Source organism: Lycium barbarum, chromosome 5 (assembly GCF_019175385.1).
Source record: "Lycium barbarum isolate Lr01 chromosome 5, ASM1917538v2, whole genome shotgun sequence".
In the NCBI taxonomy this organism is placed as follows: Eukaryota; Viridiplantae; Streptophyta; class Magnoliopsida; order Solanales; family Solanaceae; genus Lycium; species Lycium barbarum.
This window is the reverse complement of record NC_083341.1, coordinates 116,545,323-116,559,304: the sequence shown is the minus strand read 5'-3', so window position 1 is coordinate 116,559,304 and position 13,982 is coordinate 116,545,323.

Here is a 13,982-nt window from a genome sequence, read left to right as displayed (position 1 = left end):
TAATTTGCTGCGCTATACTGACTTCTATAACGTAGGAATTTCCTGCGCTATACAAGTCAATAATTTCACTGGTTTTTCAATAGATTCCATCCGTACTTGATTTGACGTAAAGTTGCATGACGCAATAATTTGTTGCGTTATATGGCACCTTTAAACTCATTCAAATCTTATATAAAGCAGATTTTGTACGAAAGGAAAAGACAAAAATTCTTCCAACTTCTAAATTAGTAAAAAATGGAGGATGTTCCAACTGTTAGGGTTTCTTTATTTTGGGATGAAAAAATTATTTATGAGTCTAATAGTTTGCGTTATGATATTTCCCCAAAATACTATGTTAGTTTTCCACTTTAACCTAAAATATTCAAGACTACTCCAAGCCTGGTATAGTAGACTTCAAGTTAGTAGGCGAGAATTTTATTTAACTGTAATAGGGAGATATCCGATATCTTTTTCACCTCAAGGATTAGTTAGTTATGGCATGTGGAATGTCGTAGATGATGTCTCTTTGACAGATTTTGAAGGCGCTGGATGATTATAGGGAATGTATCACTTTGAACGCCCTTGAGATGTATGTCGAGGAGGTCCCCATAAATCGTCTTGAAGTCCCAGCTAGGGCTCCTCGGGAAGCCCCGTCTAGAAGTCGCCGGGAAATTCAGCCTAAAGTCGATGATGCGGAGCCTACTCATGTTAACACTTATCCTGACATGCGTACTTATGAAGACATTTTGAGGAGTCAAATGTCTCTGTAAGCATTAAGCCAACAAATTGATGGACAGTGGTAAATATTCATTATTATTATTACTATTATTATTATTATTATCATTATTATTATTATCATATGTTTATTATTTGTATGATAATAGTGATGTTGATTGTAATTTTTTGGGGTTATACACCTGATATGAATAATATCGGCAGTCCTCTCAATCAAGATGGATGAATCAGGATGGAACATCCTCAGCCTATCAAATTATTCAAAACGATGCTCCTTCCTCAAGTTTCGATGCAGTTGATTACTATCAATAGGTCTACTTTTTGAACATCAATAGTATTATATTTGATGTTTAGTAGTTAAAATACTCTACTTTCTTGTGTAGGAAAAATTTTACACAAAATGAGCTCGTGGCACCAAATGCGGATCATTCCTCAAACCCATGCAATGTTATTTCTTATCAGTAGGTTCATCATTTTTATATTAAATAATCTATATATTTTGATGTTTGGTAGTTAATATATTTTACTTATTTTCTGTAGGAAAAGACTTTTGCTAGATGGTGTTCATTATCCACATTATATAGAATCATGATCGAGTGATAGTGACGACATACCTAATGTGGAGGAATCAGAGGATGGAGTCCATTTTCCAGCGAGTGAAAGTAAGGATGATATTAATCCTCAAAGTCAAGTACAACTGTTAGAAGCGATGATGCAAAGCCCGTCACACCAGGAAGAACTGAATTCACAGCACCCAGCTCACTAGCAAAAGTCGATGCCGCAAAGCCAATTTCAGCAGCAAGAACCAACGTCGGAAGCAACCCCGATTCAGTGGCATTTCAAGGAGATTCCCTATTTTAATCATCTTCAAGGTCACCCTGATGCCTTTGTCTTTACTAAGGATGATAATCATATTCGTCAAAGATTGTGGAAAGAGCCAAACGATCTTATTAAAGAGGATGTTCATGTTGAAAAAGGCATGATATTCACCTCGAAAAAGTCGTAGCAAAGGGATGTTAAGATTTTTTGCATCCAGGGAGTTCAAAGTTGATAATTCCACTCGAAAATATTGGTGATTGGTCTATAGGCGAAAAAATCAAGGTTGTCAATGGATGCTCTGTGGTAAGAAGACTGATGATAAGATGTGGACTATTTCAAACTTCTATCCAAATCACACTTATGATATGGGTGAATGCCCAGATGATCATTTCAATCTAGATATCAATATGATTGCTGGTGTGCTAGTTAGCGACATTGCGTAAGACCAATGTACCCCCTTCACTCAAGTTTATTTTAATTTTGATGTTAATATAACGTTCCTCGTTGCTAAATGCTGATATTGAAACTTCCCCAACTTCAAAATTAAAGACTGCATTACAGTAGTTCTGAAAGTATATCGCAAAACCATAAGTAGGCGAAAGGCAAATCTTGGGCGTAGGCGTGCACATGAGATTGTCTATGGCAATTGGGAGGGCTCTTTCAAGATGTTGCCGAGATGCATTACGGCTCTACAACACTTCAATGCTGGTACTGTTATTGAATGGAAGCTCAAGTCAAAACCTAGTGTGGTCGTAATATTTTTCAGTTTGTGTTTTGGGCATTCAAACCATGTATTGATGGTTTTGCTCGTTGTCGGCCAGTAATATCAATAGGTGGCACACATGTGTACGAGATATATGACATCAAGCTACATTAATTGCAGTTGGTCTATATTTCCCCTGGCTTTTGCAATTGTAGATAATGAGAGCACAGAGACATATGGTTTGTTTTTTTACCAACTTGAGGCAACACGTTATTAAGGATCGAATGGGTATATGCGTTATATCTGATAGAAATGCTGGCATATTGAGCAATATGTGGGACTTGCATGGGTGGCAACCGCCTTTTGCCCACCATCGTTATTGTTTAAGACACTTGAAGGCAAATTTTCAGAAGACATATTGAAGCCCACACTGAACAATTGTATGTGGGCAGCTGCAACAGAGCACCAGGAGAAGAAGTTTCATATGCGGATGGAGTTGATTAGGAAAAACCATCCTAACATATCTTTTTCAAAATAAGATTCAATTGTGTATGTTTCTGTCCTACCATGGGGATTCCTTGAGCTACCTTCGCCTTTTTGTCTATTTCTAAACTAACTATTGAATGTAATATTTCTAGGCATTCTGAAAATGTGGGTTTTTTTTAACCTTAATGAATACAATTATCATTGTGTTTATAACATCATAAATCCACCATGCATAACACATCTAAAATTATTGATATATAGATATGTCATATAAAGTGGTCAAATGCATGCATTGTATTGTCAATCAGTGTGGTCATTCAGAAACGTCATAAATCCACCATGCATAACGCATCTAAAATTAGCGTTATATAGGTGTGTCATATAAAGTGGTCAAACACGTGCATTGTGTTGTCATTTAGAAACGTCATAAATCCACCATGCATAACACATGTAAAATCAGTGTTATATAGGTGTGTCATATAAAGTGGTCAAACGTGTGCATTGTGTTGTCAATCAGCGTTGTCATTCAGAAATCTCATAAATTCACCATGCATAACTCATGTAAAATCAATGTTATTGTTACACCCCGTAACTTAGAACTAAGGTTGGACGCGCATCGTTAGAGTTTTAGTAGAAAATTTGAAGGTTTGGAAGTTTTGCGAAAATAGTTGACAAGCCTAATTCATACACCCGTAACCCCTTGATTAGTTGAGAACTTGGAAGGGGTTCCTTTATCAAAGTTGTAGTATGTGGAAATACCATTCCATCCATATAAAGAACAGACCAAACCGAGATCGGAGCACGAAGTTATGAGCATCACAAAAACGCTCAGAGTGGCAGGCCACCCGCGTTGGCCACAAGACGCGCAAAGGGTGTGTGCACGTTGGCCATGCATCACGGGCCCAGAGTAGGTCAACTTGCTCTCTGACCATAGTCTAATTGAGGCCCCACGTTAGGAGTGCGACGTTGGCCCAACGCACGTGGGTCGGATTTTCGGGTCAGATTTCGGGTTTTCGCGTTTTAACTTATATTTAAGCTTGGGGTTCATTCTCTAAAATCCTTATTCCTGAAAAATCATCCTAAGGAAAGAAAGAACAAGTCCCAAGGCTCAAGAATCCTCCAAAGTAAGCTCAATGATGACTCTAGGTTAATTTCAAGTCTCTAATCCCTTTCTAACTTTAGTAAACCCGTCCAATCGATAGAGTTGTGATTGGAACATCATTCTTCAGAGAAGAAACCCTAGCACTCGAATTCAAGAGGATTGAACTTCAAAAAGGTAATGCTTTTACTCCCTAATCATTTATAATTGTGAACTGATAAGTTCTTTGGAGAATAGTAAATGGGATTGATAAATAGAATCATATGAACTATGCTAGGATTATGGATTGTTGACTTGTGATTGTCGTAATCATGTGGGTGATGAAAAAATGGTGTTGGTTATATCTATTTGGAATTGTAGAATCACCTAGAAGTAGTAGAATGGGAATTGGGTAAAGAAAACACCATTAATAAGGGCTATGAAGCTTTACGCCTCTAAGGTGTTTGATAAAACACCGAAGTGACTAAACCATGAGCATTAGTGTTAATATTGGTTCCTCTTGATACATATATATTTCCATACATTATTGTTGAAAGAGGTGACGAACATTGTGATACACTTGGAAGGCCAGAGGTAAGGTATGTGATGCTAACTTTCTACGTTGGGGATGTTTATGATTCTCCCTACATCTCATTCTTTATGACTATTACGAATTTGCCTCAGAAAGTAGTTATGCCTTAGTTCCATTAATCGTTGTAGAACTTCTATTCTCTAGATGAAATAGTTTCATAATTCGTTCGTGATTATCATTCTGAACACCGTGAACTCATTTCATAATCTGTATAGAATCGTGTTCAATATCCTAGGAGTCTCAGTTATGAAAAATTAGTTTATTATGAATACATGTCTCAGTCTAGTTCTATTCAATATTCCAGTATGATTCAGTATTTCAGCATCATGTATTACAATATGATTCTCAGCTTCTGATTTTAAATCCCTGAATGTTGAACACCTGTATTTGGGCCTGAGGCCGTAGTTTTTTCTTTATGCATCTTGGGCTTGAGGCCATAGCTATGTATACATATACTGGGCTTGAGACCGTAGTTTGTGCACTTATATATTGGGCCTGAGGTCGTAGCTTATTTACTTAGATAAACAGGTGGTTTCTCATTCAGAACGGGAGTACTTATGTTGAGTTTTAGTTTACAGTTTCCAGTTTCAACATTTATTACCTATTTGTTCTTTCAATTATTTTACATACCAGTGCAATTCAAATGTACTGACATCCTTTTTTGCCCGAGGCCTACATCTCATGATGCGGGTAACGATTTACAGGTTGACGACTCAGAGCGCTCGAATTCTCGTACCAGCTATTTGGTGAGCCCTAGTTCTTCAGGGCGCTATCACACTTTACAGTCTTTTCAGTATTTCTAGTCAGTCAGGTATACCGAGGGACTTGTCCCGCTAAACAGTTAGACTTTATTATTCTTAGAGGCTTCATAGGCTATAGTTGCAGTCAGTCAGATGTTTAGCAGGCTTTTTGTGTTAGCCTTATCGACTACTTATTTAAACTTTTAGACTTATCTCAATATTTCCGAATTTATGGTTATTCAATCAGACTTTTAGTAGATCAGCATGTGTTAAGTTATATTTTGCATTCAGTGTATACCATATATTGATTTAGCCAGCCAGTTGGTTCGCTCGATCACATGAAGTCAGGCACCGAGTATCATGTTACGCCCAGGCCATGGTTCGGGGCGTGACAAAGCTTGGTATCAGAGCACTAGGTTTAATAGGCTTAGGCTGTCTATGAAGCCGTGTCCAGCGGGGTCTCTTTTTTGTGTGTGAGCTTCACACATGTAAACAGTTGACCACCAAGACATATAGGACTGTCTCACTTCTTTCATACTCTAGATCGTGCAGTTAAAGTAGTACTTTTCAGGAATTTTTCAAACTTACGCAAATTACGTATTTCAGAAAATGCCTGCAAAAAGAAAGTACACCAAGAGGACTTCAGCTACCAGCCGGAGAGCTATTACTAATGTTGCTCCAGACGTGGAGCCTCAAACTCAGAAGGCTACAACAAATTCTGCATCCCCACCTAGCAAAAGGCCTGCGGAAGTCCATCCCCCAGTTACTCCGTAGCCCAGTGCTTCAGACATGGATGTCAGGGGAGCTATCGAGCTGCTTACCTAGATTATAGCTACGCAAGCTCAGGGTCAGGAAACGTCCCCTAGCGCAGGGGCTAGTGGAGGGTCGTACAGTTCTAGGACAAAGAAATTTCTGCATATGAAGCCTTCAATGTTTACAGGAACTGTTAAGGGGAAGACTCTCAAAATTTCATTGATGGGCTTCAAAACATCTTTCGTGCTATGCATGCTTCAGAGACGGAGGCAGCAGAGTTGGAAGCTTATCAGTTGTAGAATATTGCTCACATTTGGTATGAGACGTGAGAACAGTCTCGCGGGGAGGATGTGTCGCCGTCAACTTGGGATGAGTTTGTAGATGCCTTCATTGATCACTTCCAGCTGCTTGAGGTCAGGGAGGCAAAGGCCTATGAATTTGAGAGACTCAGGCAGAATGATATGAGTGTGAATGGCTGTTACCTCAGTTTGTTTCCTTAGCCAAGTATGCTTCGCATATGGTCCCTGATATGAGGGCCAGAGTTAGGCAATTTGTGTTGGGACTTATACCCGACCTATATGGTGATGCTAATATCATTGCTCAAAACAAAGAGATGATCATTACTAAGATGGTTTCCTTTGTTCAAGGTAATGAAGATTGGATGAAGGAAGAAGAGAATCTACAGAAAGAAAAGGACAGTGAATTCAGTAGAAGAGCTAAGTCCGCAGGTGGTTTCAGTCATGAGGCATCTCGATGAGGTGGAAACAGACAGTTATTTAAGAATAGGTCGTCAGGACCTACTCCGTCTACCGCCAGTGCCCCAGTTTAGAGGTCCAAGTTTAATAAGAAAAGCCAGAATTTCAGAGAAGCACGCTCACAGTCACAGGCTAGTGTGGGCTACAGAGGCCTTGAGTACCCTAATTACAACACGTGTGGTAAGAAGCACCTAGGAGTGCGTCATTCGGGCACAAATGGTTGCTTTGGGTGCGGTCAGCAGGGCCACTTCTTGAGGGATTTTCCATCAGCAAGGCAGAATAATGGAGGTAATGTAGCTCAGTCCACTAACTCAGCAGCCCCTCGTAAGTCTCAAGCCCAAACCAGGGCGTGGTGCAGCAAAGTCCGGTAATACAGGTGGAGCTCAAAACCACTTGTATGCACTAGTGGGTCGTCAGGATACAGGGGCACGTGCAAATATTGTCACAGGTATATTAACAGTTTTCACTTTTGATGTTTACACCCTTATTGACTCAAGATCCACCTTATTTTATGTAACCCCATTTATTTCTAAGAAACTTAGGATAGAACCAGAAAAGTTGCATGAACTCTTTGAAGGGTCCACCCCAGTTGAAAAGTCAGTTATAGCTAGACGTATTTATAGCAGTTGCCCAGTTTTAGTCTATAACCGTAGTACCGTAGCCGACTTAGCAGAGTTGGAGATGGTAGACTTTGATATAATCATGGGGATGGATTGGTTGGCTTCATGTCATGCCACCAGAGGTTGTAGAACCAAAATAGTAAGATTTGAGTTTCCTAATAAACCAGTCATAGAACGGAAGGGCAATTCAATAGTACCCAGGGGTAGATTTATAATCCTATCTCAAAGCCAGAAAGATGATTTCTAAGCGGTATATTTATCACCTAGTCCGAGTCAGGGATACAGATACCCAGACCTCAACTCTCCAATCAGTACCCGTTGTCAAAGAGTTTCCAGAAGTCTTTCCAGAGGATCTTGCCGGAGTCCCTCCCGATAAGGAGATAGACTTTGGAATTGATATACTTCCCGGCACTAAGTCGATTTCTATTCTTCCATATAGAATGGCTCCCGCAAAGTTGAAACAGTTAAAAGCACAGCTGAAGGACCTTCTAGATATGGGTTTTATAAGGCCAAGTGTCTCATCTTGGGGCGCACCGGTCTTGTTTGTCCTAAAGAAGGATGGGTCCTTGCGTATGTGCATTGACTACCGCCAGTTGAACAAGGTTACCATCAAGAACAAGTATTCTCTCTCCAAAATTGATGATCTATTTGACCAACTTTAGGGTGCCCAGTATGATTCGAAGATTGACCTCAAATCAGGGCATCATTAGTTGAAAGTCAAATAACAGCCTTCAGTACTCGTTATGGGCACTTTGAATTTTTTGGTGATGTCATTTGGGTTGTCGAATGCACTAGCAACTTTTATGGACCTTATGAATAGGGTCTTCAAGCCCTATCTTGATTTGTTTGTTATCGTGTTCATCGATGATATATTGGTGTATTCCCGTATTGAGGCTGATCATGCAGAGCATCTCAGAATAGTGTGCAAACACTTCAGGATTGCAGGCTCTAAGCGAAATTTTCTAAGTGTGAATTCTGGTTGAAATCAGTAGTGTTTTTGGGCCATGTCATCTCAGGCGAAGGCGTGAAGGTGGATTCTCACAAAATAGAGGCAGTGAAGAATTTGCCTAGACCCACCTCAGTATCCGTTATAAGAAGTTTCTTGGGGCTAGCAGGCTATTACAGGCATTTTGTAAAGGGATTTTCCATTATCTCAGCTCCTTTGACTAGACTGACTCAGAAGAAGGTCAAGTTTCAGTGGTCAGTTGCTTGTGAGAAATTTTTGAGGAGTTGAAGAAGCGGTTGACTTCAGCTCCAGTCTTGATACTACCAGAAGGGACCGAAGGGTTCGTTGTTTATTGTGATGGTTCACGGGTTGGCCTAGGGAGCTTGTTAATGTAGCACGATAAGGTTATAGCCTATGCGTCCAGACAACTCAAGTCTCACGAGAAGAATTATCCGACTCATGATCTTGAGTTAGAAGCTGTGGTATTCGGTCTAAAAATCTTGCACCATTATTTATATGGAGTTCATGTTGATATTTTCATAGATCACAAGTATCTTCAGTATATCTTCAAGCAAAGAGAGCTAAATATTCGTCAGAGGAGGTGGCTCGAATTGCTCAAGGATTATGACTTTGATATCCTCTATCATCCAGGGAAAGTAAATATGGTAGCTGATGCTCTCAGTCAACGTTCTATAGGAAGCTTAGCTCATGTTGAGGTAGACAAGCAAACTATGATGAAGGAAGTCCACCGCTTAGAAAATCTAGGAGTTCGACTTCTGGACTCTGAAGATGGTGTCATTGTTGTTCAGAATAGGGCTGAATCTCCTTTGTAGCCAAAGTGAAGGAAAAGTAGTTTAGTGATCCCTACTTATTGAAGCTGAAGGAGGGATTCACAAACACAAGATGATGGCTTTTGAACAAGGGCAGATGATGGTACTTTGAGGTACAGAGGCAGACTATGCATTCCAGATGTAGATGGGCTCAGAGAGCGGATTATGTCTGAATCCCACAATTCTAGGTATTCCATTCGCGCAGGTTCCACAAAGAAGTATCATGATCTTAATGAGATCTATTGGTGGAACGACATGAAAAAGAGCGTAACAGATTTTATGGCTAAGTGTCCAAATTATCAGCAGGTGAAAGCCAAACAACAGAGGCCTGGTGGTTTAGCTCAGAACATAGAAATTCCCTTTTGAAAATGGGAGATGATAAATATAGATTTCATAACAGGTTTGCCTTGCGCGTTTCGGAAGCATGATTCGATTTGGGTGATTGTAGACCGACTTACCAAGTCAACTCACTTCTTTCCAATGAAGACTATAGATTCAGTAGAAGATTATGCTAAGTTATACATTCAGGTGATCGTCCCATTGCATGGGACTCCTTTGTCCATCATATCGTGGTGCTCAGTTCACAGTGAACTTTTGAAAATCCTTTCAAAAAGGACTGGGCACAAGGGTGAACCTCAGCATACCTTTTCATCCTCAGACAGATGGCCAGGCAGAGCATACCATTCAGACACTTGAGGATATGTTGAGGGTGTGTATTATTAATTTTAAAGAAAATTGGGACGATCATCTACCCCTCATTGTGTTTGCTTATAATAACAACTACCACTCTAGTATCAAGATGGCACCGTACGAAGCTCTGTATGGGCGAAGGTATAATAGCCAATTGGTTGGTTCAAAGTTGGCGAAGCAGAGTTGTTAGGACCAAATTTGGTCTATCAGGCTATGGAAAAAGTCAAGTTGATCCAAGAGTGCTTGAAGACGGCTCAGAGTCGCCAAAAGTCCTATTTGGATGTGCGGCATAGAGACCTAGAGTTCCAAGTTGATGATGGGGTATTTTTGAAAGTTTCTCCTATGAAAGGTGTTATGAGATTTGGGAAGAAGAGGAAACTTAGTTGTCACGACCCAGTTTCACTATCGTGCGGGCACCTACCTTCCCCCACCTCAGTAGGCAAACTCTTATCCCAACAATCATAAAAACGTAAGTAAAGCGGAAGATAATAGAATAACGCAAGTCTCACAATAATAATATAAAGAAATGAGAAAGTAATGAAAATCCAACCCCAGTATCTGGTCTGGTCATACAAGAGCTCTACCAAATACTACAAGTCTGAATAATACATAAGTCTCAAATAATGTCTTGAAATAGAAATAAGACATGACAATAAGAAGAGTCTTCGGGCAGCGATCCTCATCATGCTCACCCTGAATAAATTCTGTAGCAACCTCGATAATCAGCCACGAGGGGTAGAAGTAGATCCAACCTGGTACTCTACATTCATAAAAGAATGCAACAAGTGTAGGTCAGTACACACAACAAGTACTGGTACGTATCATAGACTGACTAAGACAAGCTAATGTATATAAAAACAATAAATTAAGATAAACACGTAAACAATAAGGTACAAGGCATCATAAATCAATATCCACAGTACAAATCACCACCTATGTTATAACATCTAAACCCAACTGTACCAAGTCTCAGTATGTCAAATCTGAAAACATCTCATAACCATAGCATAAAGTCCCAATTCAGCCAACACAAGTATCCAATCACAATCCACAAAACAAAATAACCAAGAGGTACAATCTGATGCAATAATGTATAAAGTATGAATGCAATGAATGTACTCGTACACATATACTCCGATGATGGAACATTACATCATCGGCAGCATAACCCATGGGGGATCTGCGAAGTCCATGCGCTAGTCACTCCACACACAGCCCAGACATAACTCAATATCCAACATGTCTCAGAAGATAAGTGTTTCATATCAGTCACTCCGCACGCAGCCCAAAGATGACTGACTCAATACCCAATATGTCTCAGAGGAATATTAGTCACTCCGCACACAGCCCAGAAATTACTCGTATCAATATCTCTCAAGCAGCTGTATTTCCTTCTCATTTCCCATCATCAGAACCATATCAAGGCAATATCAATATATCATGGAAATGAGTATGAATACAATGCAAATGTAATATCAATAAACAAAGTCAATCCCAAATAGTACCACACATGGGCACACAAGTAATATCATCAATAAGGCTACATAATAAGCCACAACCGATTCACTATCCTCATCTCAATAACAATAAAGTAAGGTACCACAATATCATAATCAGGCTATGTAACTAATCACCAATATCTAATATCTCAACGTGGCAATGAGCCAACAAGTACACAGAGCAAATAAGTCAATAACACAACGGGGTGGCTAGCCCCAAATCATAAAATAAGGCCCAACATAAGGCAATATCCATCCCAAACTTCATACCCGAAGGTTTACACTCACTCTCCAACAATATCATCAAAACATACGCTTCGCTAATCGAAGTCTCACCATAAGGTAAGCCATAACCTACCTGGAAGTCCAAACAACAAACTCGAATGTCAATCATGAGCCTTGCCCTTTCGTTGCGCCTCAAAGTAATGAAAGTCTAGTCATATCGGAATATGGAATTAGAATCAAGAAGAAAGTATCTAAAAAAAACCAAACTCCTATTTAACTCCCAAATCTCAACCCATGGAATAGGATTTAAGAACTGACAAGATGAAGTTAGGAATCTATAGGTCTCAACATGAAATTAGTAGTCTAGGTGTTCAATTCCCATCAATAATTTGCCAATTAAACTCATATAATAGGGAAATTCGGATTCTAGAAGAAACCTCCAAATTTGGGTATAAATCCTAACTCCCAATTCATAAATTAGCCACTAATAATGAAGGAAACATGTTACAATAGCTTCTAATCATCATTTCCATGCTAAATGAAGCTAACCCAATCCATAATCCAAGGTGGTATAGTCTAGAAATCATTTAGGAAAGAACCCATTAAACCCTCTTTTAATCCTCAAGTTCTTAGGGATTCTAGCATGAATTAGGGGATTTCTATGGTGATTAAAGAATAATGGAATAGCAATGAAGATGGAATGACTTGCCACAATGATGTTCCTCCAAGAAATACCTTGAAATGCCCCCAAATGGCTCTAGTTTTGGAATAGGAAATGAATTAAAGACTTTGGATTTTAACACTCATTTAAGGCCAACTACTGTCATCACTCCCTATAGCGATCGACAGACTGCTATAGCGGACCTGCTTTAGCGGTCCCATGACCGCTTCCGCGGTCCATTCCCACATGTACAAGGCTGCTGCGATCTTGGTGCCGCTATAGCGAGACACTAGACACCAGAAACTTCTCAAGTTTCATCAACTCAATCCGAAATTCTGACTATCACACGAGATCATCTGCTCACAAACCATATATGCAGACATATATAAAAACATGCTACGAACGCACTCGTGGACTTGAAATTCCTAACGAGGTCTCATTGACCGAGTCAACCTCCGATACCTCAAAACTAACTTCTCAACCTAAGTCCCAAAATGCACCCGAGTGCATTGGGAACCTAACCGAATATACACACAAGTTCTAAAAGACCATCAGGACCTCTCGGAATTGACGAATTCCCGAAAAGGTCCGTTTACCCAAAAGTCAACTTTGAGTCAACTCTTTATCGCTTTAAGCCCAAATTTCTCACAAAATCACCTGAATCATATCCAAGGACCTTGGGAAGCGTGTCAAAAGTCCACTGGGTCAAAGGTGAGGTAACAAAGCTCGAGGAGGGTCAAAAGCATCGAAAAAACAATAATGACCAAACGGGTCGTTACATCAGTCCCCCCTATATTGGGCCGTATAGAATCCTGCGAAGGATCGGGCAAGTGGCTTATAATTTAGAATTGCCACAAGAATTAACTATTGTACACCCAGTATTTCATGTGTCTATGTTGAAGAAATTCATGGGGATCCGTCTCTTGTAGTTCCTATGGAGATTACAGGGGTCAAAGGTAGCCTGACTTACGAAGAAATTCCAGTGGTTATTTTTTATCATCAAATTCGAAAGTTGAGAACTAAGAAGATTGCTTCAGTGAAAGTGCTTTGAAGGAATCAGAAAGTTGATGAGGGTACGTGGGAATCCAAAGAGGACATGAAGTCCAAGTACCCTTATCTGTTGAAAAGGCTACGTGGGAAGCTGAAGAGGACATGAAGCCGCCCTTATCTATTTGAAGAGCAAGCCGAAAGTGTTGAAGGTAATTAACCTTTACATTAAGATCTTGTGTTATAACCCTCGTGTATTTCAGTATTTAGTCAAGTTCAGTATTCAGTAGTCATTCAGTTAAATATTCTATGCTCACGTATTTCCATAGATTCTCAATGTCAGTATGTAATTATAACCCATATCATCATTCGAGGATGAATGATCCCAAGGGGAAGATAATGTTACACCCCGTAACTTAGAACTAAGTTTGGACACGTATCGTTTGAGTTCTAGTAGAAAATTGAAGGTTTGGAAGTTTTGCGAAAATGGTCGATAGGCCTACTTCGGGCACCTGTAACTCATTGATTAGTTGAGAACATGGAAAAGTTTCCTCAATCAAAGTTGTAATACATGTAAATACCTTTCTATCCATATAAAGACTAGACCAAACAGAAATCAAAGCAAGAAGTTAAGAGCGTCACAATAACGCTCAGAGTGGCAGGCCACCCGCGTTGGCCACGTGATGCGCAAAGGGTGCATGAGCATTGTCCATGCGTCACGGGCCCAGAGTGGGTCAACCTTCTCTCTGACCAAAGTCTGAGTGAGGCCCCACATTGGGCGTGCGACGCAGGCCCAACGCATGTGGGTTGGATTTTCTGGTCAGATTTTGCATTTTCGCGTTTTAACTTATATCTAAGCTTGGGGTTCATTCTCTAACACCTCT